Source organism: Petaurus breviceps, unplaced genomic scaffold, assembly GCF_028583685.1.
Source record: "Petaurus breviceps papuanus isolate PSGF00001 unplaced genomic scaffold, PetGlider_PUasm1.0 151, whole genome shotgun sequence".
Classification (NCBI taxonomy): Eukaryota; Metazoa; Chordata; class Mammalia; order Diprotodontia; family Petauridae; genus Petaurus; species Petaurus breviceps.
Window position 1 is genome coordinate 5,285,852 of NW_027185712.1, and position 10,047 is coordinate 5,295,898.

Consider the following 10,047-nt stretch of genomic DNA (forward strand, 5'->3'; position numbering starts at 1 on the left):
AAGACAAAGCAGCACCACAGCCATGCTTCCTCCTAATTCTCCTCTCTTTTCAGTTCTGCTCTCTTGTAGCAGCAAGCACCCCAGCATCCCCAGGGTGGCTGCCAACACAGGTTCTTAGATCTGCTTTTCTAAGGGAAAGCAACTCAAAATGGGTTAACAAGCTTACTTTAATCAGTCAGATATGTATCGTTTACCTAGTTCAGGGGAAAAAGGTCAGCACCCTGAACTTCAGAGTATACAGACAGAAATTACAAGACAGAGAAACAGATCAAGCAGACAGGCTTCCAAAATGTCCAACCATTACATCCATACCAAATCACAGTTACCAGAGAGGGAAGCATCAACATTTGGGTTTTCAAAGTGGGGGGGCTCTTAACAGCTACCCAAAGTCTCATCTGGTCAAATCACACAATACTTTTCAAAGTGAGCCCCAAAGCAAAGCTTCACATCAGGGATTATATAGCCTTCTCCTGGGTCAGAGAATGTAACCACCCTCTTGACCCACTGCCCAATCACACAGCATCAAGGTGTGGGAATTCCTGAAAACCAATATTCCTGCCACAGGCTCCATGTGACCACATTCAGCCTATTAGGGGGAAGAGTATATTTTCAAATCAAGGAGTCTCTTAAGCCTATCAAAATGCCTGGGGCAGGGAAGATCTTTAAATTTACATTTCTATTACATCTCTCTAGCCTGGGCCTCTCCTTATACATGATCATTAGCTCCTCCCTGTTCTGCCCTTTCCTGATGCATCAGCAACAGTTGTTTACAAGTTCAAGGACTTGATGTAATAATGGGTAAGCCTTAAAAGAAATTTGAACTGAAACAAGGTCCTAAATAATTAAATAGCTGAAACAAGGTGTTGACTACTTCTTTGCTTGCCATTACAGTTTCTCAACCTCACTCCTATGATTTCAATTCTATGTTCTTTGTTGTTGTTATATTTAAAAGCTTATTCTTTTCTATTGTTTTTCCACAATGGCAGATTTTTATTTGTAAATCTTTAAAAGGTTTTATTTCAGACAGATTCTTGAACTGATGGATCACAGCTCTCAGTCCATTCTACTTTTATGCCCATTTTATCTCCTGAAGGTTTTCTAGAGCCACCACCTTCACCATGCAGGTCCATTAGCTTTCTCAATTCAAATTTAGGTTTCTTGAGCATCTTGACTTTTCAGACAAATATATCATGGAAAGGGTAAATGGACTGGCAAGCCTTTTCCATGTCTTTTTCAATGCTGTCTAGAATCAGTTTGTTGACAACTTCTTTCAAGTCATTTATCTGTACCTCTTGGGTCATGATTTCCATCATTTTCTTATGAATTTGACCGACCTGTTGGTGCTGGGCATAAGAGGTCTTATGGATCTGGTGGTTGCACGTTTTGGTAAATCCAACACAAAAGAGATGTAACAAGTTGCCATTGGTAGTTTTGACATCAGCATGTGCTTCATTCATGGTCTGCTACTTTTTGACAATGGGGTACATCTTGTCCTGGGTAAGGTCATGGAAATTAGTGGAACAATTTTTCTCCTAAACATCTTTCGTAATTAACTTGAACTTAGGAAAAGGAACCTCATCATTCTGCAGATCAGCAAGGCTCACTTTCAAAAACTTGACCCTTGAGACTATCAGAGGCAATTTTTGTTCCTTGAGTCCTTGTAACCAGTCTTGCCAATATTTTGAATGTTGAACATAATTGGTGCTTTTACATCATACCAATCCTTCTTCAAAAATGGATCAGCCACTTTATTCTTGGTTCCTTTTTTGCCACCTTTGGTGAGGCATTTATTCTTGTACATCTCCATGATCCCACACTGAAATTCACAAGCTTAAAAGTTTATTCTTAGCTCACTAATCAACCTTTATTGGGTAACATTTTTTCCCCTGTTATACTAACAGACTTCTTAACCATAAAATACTGGGTTTTGGAGAAAATAATAAAAGTAAACAAAAAAATGGTCCAGGATTAGAGGACAAAACATATGGTATGAAAGAGAAATAAATAATTTCAGGTATCCTAGAAAAGACAGGTCTCTCACAAAGTTAATCTATGACATGCTCTATAAACATCTTCAAGGTAACAAAATAAACAATGGAGGTTATTTACAGCTTCAGTAGGCAGTAGAATAATATTTATAGTATGAAACTAAGAGAAGAAAAGTTTAACCAGATAATAGAAAAGGTAAGTTATAAAATAAATGCTAGAATTGACAAACTTATAAATGATGACCAAGATTATATCACAATACTAAAGTTTATATATGTACATACATACATATGTGTGTATGAAAAATCCATAGGTCACAAGCATATACATTTCTTCAGAGTCAGAATGAAAAATTATGAAAATGACAATAGATGTTTCTCATTACAATCATTTTGTTCTTGTTATTCCTTTTCCTTTTCTCTTCCTCCTCCTCCTCCTCTTCCTCTTCCCTTCTCTTCTACTTCTTATCCTCCTTTCTCCTCCTTTTCTTTCTTTTTACTCATCTTCTTCCTTCTATTTGCTTCTCTTTCTTTATATTGCAATGTTAATGTCACGTTTATCATTTCAATTTTGTTTTTGATGTCTCTGGAATTTATGAAAGTGTGGCTTGTTCTTTTCAAAAAAGGGTAACTTAAGAAGGATCCAGTCACTATCATTATATTTTAAGGATTGCCGCATGAAAAGTCAGTAAATGAATTAACAAGCATTTTTCAACCATGCAAACTCTTCTAGAAACTATGTAAGATATTGAGGATACAAAGAAAAAAAAATGAAACAGTCCATGTCATCAAGACCTTAACTTTATTTGGGTGAGACCACACACACACACACACACACACACACACACACACACACACACAGCAATAGCAACTAAAAGAATAAGGAAAGACCATGTAGAAGATAACACTTAATTCTTGAAATAAATTAGGAGTTCTAAAAATTGACAGTGAGAGAAGCATATGTTTCAGGCGTTGGTTAGTATGGCAATTACAAAATAAATGAGATGGGAAGTAAAGTAGAATTTATGAAGAATAGTAATATAGTCAGATTGGCTGTATTGTAGACTAAATTAATCAGATTAATGTCTTGGAAAGGTAAAATTGGGTGAAGTTGCGAAGAGCTTTAATTGCCAAAGAGGGTTTTATTTGTTTTAATTTGATAATGGGGTAATAGGGAGTCACTGGATTTTTTGAACAAGGGGGTAACATGTCAAACCTATCCATCAAGAAAATCACTTTGGCAGCTCTTTGGAATATGGATTGGAGTAGGAAGAGATTGGTAGCAAGGACACAAATTAGAACATTACTTCAGTGGTCTGAGCAAAAGTGTATAAGGGCCTACATGAGCATAATGGTTGTGTGGTTGGACAGAAAGAGTTAGATATGAACAATGTTATAGAATTAACAATGACAAAACTTGTCAAATGGATATTTGTTTTGAGGTAGAGTTAGGAGCAGATAATGCTACTGAAATTATAAACCTTGGTGACTGCATAGGTTCTGACAAGACTAGGGAATTTTGGAAGAGCTATGAGTTTGGGAGAAAAGAATGAGTTCATTCTGTTTGGACATATTAAGTTTGACATGTCTATGATACTTCCTGCTTGAGTTGTATAGTGGTGGGTTAATGATGTGAGATTGAAATTCAGGAGAGGGACTAAGCTTGGAAATATAGACCTAGAGTGAAGAGGATAGACATAAAATTTAAATCCATGTGAGCTGATTGTTGTGGTTTGTCCCTTATTCTTAAAGAGGACCATGACATCAGGAATTTGATGCTTTGAGTTGCAAGTGAATTGGATTCAAGTGATGGAGGGCTGTGCAAAGTCACCAGCCTTACTTTCTCCTCTGGAGTCATCTGGGCCCAATGGCAAGATATAGATCAGGACAACTGGAGATAGACGGTAAGTGGATAAAGTACCAAGAAAAATAAGTAGAGAATGAAGAGGACTCAGGAAAAAACCTTGGGATTCACCCCAGTGTTATAAATGCTGAACCATCAAAGGTAACAAAAAAGAGGAAGGTAGGAAGGAAAGGAACAAAAAAATGTAGGAAGGAAAATCAGTAAGCATTTATTAAGCAACAGCTCTATACCAGGTATTGTGATAAAGACAAGGGATACAAAGAAAGGCAAAAATAGTCCTTGTTCTCAAAGAGCTTACAGTCTAATGGTGGAAGCAACATGTAAACACCTATGTACAAATATACTGATGAGGGGAAGAAAGAGTAAAAGAGGGAATATGTTTAGGAAGGAGCAAAAAATTGTCGGTTTTCACAGATGGTATTGTGGTTTACTAGAAGAATCCTACAGAGTCAATAAAAATTAAACGAAATAATTCACAAATATAGAAAACTGTAGGATAGAAAATAAACCCACAAAAATCATCAGCATTTGTGTATTATTAACATCTAAATTCATCAGAAAGACATATAAAGAGAAATTCCATTTAAAATAACTACAAATATTTTAAAATAATTGGGAAACTACTTGGCAAGAGAAATAGAAATGTTTGAATGCAAATATAAAATGTACTTTTTACAAAGCTAGATAGTGCTAAATAATGCAATAAATATTAATTGCTCAAAGGTAGACTGAACCTATGTAATAAAATGGATGATACTGCCTAAATTAATTTGCATATTCTATGCAATAGAAAGCAAACGACTAAGGGATTACTTTTTAAAGTTATATAAAATACTAACAAAATTTGTCTGAGTGAAAAAAAATCAAGCATACCAAGGAAATGTTGAAAAAAAGTGAGATGAAAGGAGCCTAATAGTCTGAGATTTTAAATACTATAAAGAAATGGTCATCAAAACAGTTTGGTACTAGATAAGAAATAGAGAATTCAATGAATAGATCAATTGCCCAGGCACACAATATAGAGAAACAAATTATTATAGTAACCTAACATTTGAAAAATTCAAAGATTATGATATTGGGTAAGAACAAACAATGGGGGAAAAAAGCTTTTATAGGGAGAAAACCACAACAAAAACCTTGAAGACATTCTGGTTGGAAGTGGGACTACACCGATATCTCATACTATATTTCCTGAAAAGCTTCACATGGGTTCATTCCTCAGACACAAAGACTGCCATAACTTTAAAAAATGGGAAAGAATTAATTTCTTGTCAAATCTGTTCTAGGGGAAAAGTTCATGACCGAATATGGGATAACAAAAGATCACAGAATATAAAATGAACAATTTTGAATACATAAAATTTACTTTTATGTAAATTAAACTAATGTATCTAAAATTAGAAGAGAAGTAAGGAAACAGTTATTCTTAGAAGGGATCCTAAGGCTTCATCAGACTGCCATTTGGGGTCCATGATAGAGAAAAGGTTGAAAACTTCTTTCCTTGCCTTTGAAGGCATTAGCAGATCTCAATGACTTTTTGAAAGTTAATATTACTGTCACAAATTCCTCTCTAATCTATACTATAAACTCATCTCCATAGGACTTTGTCTACCATGTAATTTAGAAACTTCTTTACTCTGGAAGATTGACTTCATCTCTCAATTATGTTTCACAATGGAATGATGCTCAACTCCTGAACCTTCTCTAATTATTTCTTGTAGAATGATGTTTTAAGGAGGGGGACCAGGCTGCACTTCTGACCTATCTCCCTGAGTAATTTGCTATTCCCCTGCTGTTTTTTTTTATCTCTCTTTTAAGTGTTATCTTACCCCATTAGAATGAAAGGTCCTTGATGAGAGGGACTATCTTTTTTTTTTTTACCCTGCTTATATTTGTACTCCTAGCACACACAGAGTTCTTGTTATATATCAAGAATTTTAATAAATCCGTAATGGCTAATTGTTGTCCCAGTTCTCTGTACCTAAACTTTGGATAGCTCACAGCCTAGCCCAGCAAAAAAAAAGTAACTTCCAGGGATGGTTATGACACAAGTAAATACAAAGGAACAATGAAAGAGGCACCCAGGAAAAAAAAAAAAAAACATGACCCCAAAGCTGTACTATTGTGTTACATAGGTCAACCTATCACAAGAAAATTTGTTTTGCTAACAAGGCACAGTAGGGCGTGTTCAGAGAACTAGTCCAAAGGGCTTGGCTTTGCTTGCTTTTTATCTGAAGTCTAATGGAATTCTCAGGATAAGAAAGAAAATCTGTCCTCATTAAAGTTATTGGCAACACCTGCTGCCTTAATGCCCCTACAATTGAACTGCCCTGTTTCTCTGATTGTGTTAACATTAACAGAGCAAATGAATATTAGTAGTTCATATTTGATAAAGCTTGGCTAAAGATAATATTATAGGTTGAACTTACTTAGAATGATAACTTACTTAAATACAAGAATAGCAGAGAAAGAAATGTGCTCCCTCCAATTCTCTGATTACATTGATTCCACGCTAGGGTTTGGGAAGCTGAGGCCTAGCTCAAGTCATTCCCTAGCTCTCTTTATCTTCATTTCTTTTTAACCCATCTTTTCAAGCCAACTTTTTCACGGAACCTTCTGTCATGCCACTGTCACTCTGCTTCCCCAAAGAAAAATATGGCATTTTGTGATGCTCTGGTGCCCTTATATTAGAATTAATATGTGAAAGATCTAAGATTTCCTCAGTGTTGTTAATTCCAGGTTTGTGAGCTATCCCTACCAAGGCAAGCCACACTTTATACATAACTAAGTAGGTAAGACCTAGGGACACATTGGAGAATAAGTGTTTTTTGTCCAGGGACATCTATCTAGTAAATATCACTGTATATTTAAACCCAGATATTTCTCACAAGCACCATATTCAACACTTCCTATTAATACAATTTGTCATAGTATTATAATAGCATGACATATTATAGCTTTGTGTATTAGAATCTTATGGGCACAGAGACTTTAATTTTATCTGAATTTATTGTCTCTCACGGAGTCTACCTAGTAGTGGTAGGAAGCACTCAACAATGATTGTTGTTATAATTGTAAACCAAAATAAATAAATTTTAGATATACCATTAAGAATTTTATGTTCCTCCATATAACCATTACTCATCTTTTATATAACATAATCAGTGTGGTTACTGATCTCTCTGTGATCACAGGATTTAGCAAGGAAAGAAGCTGGGATAACTTCTAGTTGAATTCCTTTATTTTACACCTTATAAAACTATGGCTAAGAGATATGATATGACTTGCCCCAAGTTACAGAGTTGAACTTATATAGTATTTCATAGATCCCCCCCCATATTTCTTCATGTATGTATGTTAGTATTTTATAATTTTATATTATTTATAAATTAAAACTTTTATAATTCTATAATCAGGTTGATAACAATTCTAACTGCTCTTCTTGTCTCCTATTAGTTCTTTTTCCAACTGATCTTTCTAAACTCCTTACTATGTTGCTAACTCAAGGATCGATTGACAGCACTCTCACAGCCTCCTCTCCCTTCTGATTGGAGGGTTTTAGAGCAGAGCATCAAACTCCTCCCAGTGGCTTCCTTTATAAAGGGCAGGAACTGTACTTCATTCAGTTCACTCCACTTTGTACCTGCTGCTCTACCTCGTTTCAACTTCACTAACAGTATGTCTTTATTCCAGGTACCCTTGGGTGTCCTTGCCCCTACTTTCCTCCTTGTCGGCTTTCTTGTCTCCTTTGGTGTGTTGTCTCTACCTTTACATTCAAGATCCTGAAAGTCAGCGATTGTCTTTCTTTTTATTAATTATTTACCCAGTGCTTAGCATAGTTTCTGGTACATTGTTTTATTGGATTGAATACTACTGCCCAAGTATTTTCTTTCTATTGGATCATTCACTGTTTTCTTCTACTCAAAAAGACTACAGATGTTCTATGATGTCTACTTTACAAAATATCAGCTCTTGATACTTGCATTTTGAGGATCATAAATTTAGTTTCAAGGGATCTCAGAAATAATTCACAGAAGAACAAACTGAGGTCCAAGAAGTTTAAATGATTTACTCCAGAGATGAAACAGGGAGTAAATGATAGAACCAGGACACCAATCTGTGGTTATCAAAAATAAATACACACACATACATATATACATATATATATATATATATATATATATATATATATATATATATATGTACTAGAAACACAGCCTCCTTTACCCTGCCTCATGATCTAGTTCCAAACTACTTAAAGACTTCCACATTTTCCATGTTTCACTCATCCTGTAGTACTCTTTCTTTTCTTTTCTTTTTCTTTTTATTATATTTTAATTTTTGCTTTTTTTTGGAGGGCAATTGGGTTTAAGTGACTTGCCCAAAATCACATGGCTAGTAAGTGTGTCAAGTGTCTGAGGCCACCTTTGAACTCAGGTCCTCCTGACTCCAGGGCTGGTGCTCTATTCACTGTGCCACCTAGCCACCCCTTTATCTTCCATTCTTATGCAATGGAGTGCCTTTGTTTATGCCACTTACCCCTTCCCGATGACTCACCCTTCTTATGCTCTGTGTTCAACTCAGGTGCCATCTCCTCACTTACACATTACTGGATTTCTTCCTTCAAACCTATTATCCCCATAGCTGAAAGTCATCTTTCTCTACTTAATTGGGAATGACTTTCTACATTGACCTCCCCTTTAATTTGGATCAAACTCCTTTATGTTATAGATGGGTATGTTCATGTTGTTGTTGTTGTTGTTTTGTTATAATGTCATAATCTATTTTTAGAGCAGTTCCTATATAACCTTTACATTTATATACCAAATATCTTTAAAAAGTGGGTGTTTAATAAATTTCAGTTTAATTTAACTGATATTGAGGAGATTCACTAAATGTTAGAAAAATGAGACTATTTCAAGATTGTCTAAATTTAAATGAAGCTGATATAACTATATTCAAAAGATAAGTTGTTTTAATATAGTCTTTTTTTATTTTTTATTTTGGAAGGGGGAAGGTAGGGCAATTGGGGTTAAGGGACTTGCCCAAGGTCACATAGCTAGTAAGTGTTAAGTTTCTGAGGTGGGATTTGAACTCAAGTCCTCTTGACTCCATGGCCAGTGTTCTATTCACTGCACCACCTAGCCACCCCTTATATAGTTTTTAAAATGTATTAAGGTATAGTCACATTAATTGAACTATTAAAGTAAAATAATATGATTTTTATACATATTCCTTTTGTGTTCTGTAGCCATATTCACCTTCTTAGAATATGCGTCCAAGAAAATTATAACAATTGCTGATTTCCCTCAAAGTATAATTGTGGTATTCTGGCTTTTTTATTATTCTCATTGATAAAGTGTTACCAATTATAACCTAAATAAATTATGGATTTTTGGAAAATGATACTTTAAAACATCAAAATATATTATACAAGAAACATGTAAAGTATTGATATCAACTTGTTCAAACTATTTACTTAGCAAATCTTTTTTTTTTCCTTATAAGGAATAAGAAGATTGAGACTTCCCCACCCTTCATCTAAATTTGAATTTATAGAATTATAGTTCCTTGAGGTAAAAAACACCATTGAAATACTCTAGCCTAATTTATTACTAAAGCATTAATCCTACTTGCTTTATCCCATCCCGTGATCATCTAGGCTCTGATTCCAGACATCCCATGATAGAGAAATTACTACCTATCAGGGGAACCCATTGCATCTTTGGGCAGCTCTTATTTTTAGGAAGCTTTTAATAGAGTCTAAACTTGTGAACTTTTATTGTGTAATCTATTAATCAATCAATATATTTTTGTCCCTCCTAAGTATAAAGTATTGTATTTAGTGATATGATAGGTACAAAGAAAAAGGATTTTGTAATCTAGGATTGCAGATCATTATATGGCAAGTGAAAAATTATGGGCAAAACCAGTAAATGCCATAGGAATTTAAATTGGCATGATCATACCTCTACTCTGTGAACATTAATCTGGTAGCAGTCACATGAATCAGAGAAAGATAAAGAGGCAGGCAGGTCACTTAGACAGCAGAGTGCCATAGATTTGGAATCAGAGAATCTAGGTTAGCATCTGTATCACTACCAAATGTATGGTTCTAAGAGGGCTTTACATTATACATCATAGACATACACACATAAATGGAGTGTTTAGTAGAAACAGCATTGACTCTCAAAT

The 10,047-nt window shown here is 34.9% G+C and overlaps 1 pseudogene; it reads right to left on the reverse strand.

Annotated features, from left to right (window-relative positions):
• Positions 1 to 1,137: 1,137 nt before the first annotated feature.
• On the reverse strand, positions 1,138 to 1,807 carry LOC138153606 (40S ribosomal protein S3a-like; annotated as a pseudogene).
• Positions 1,808 to 10,047: the final 8,240 nt, after the last annotated feature.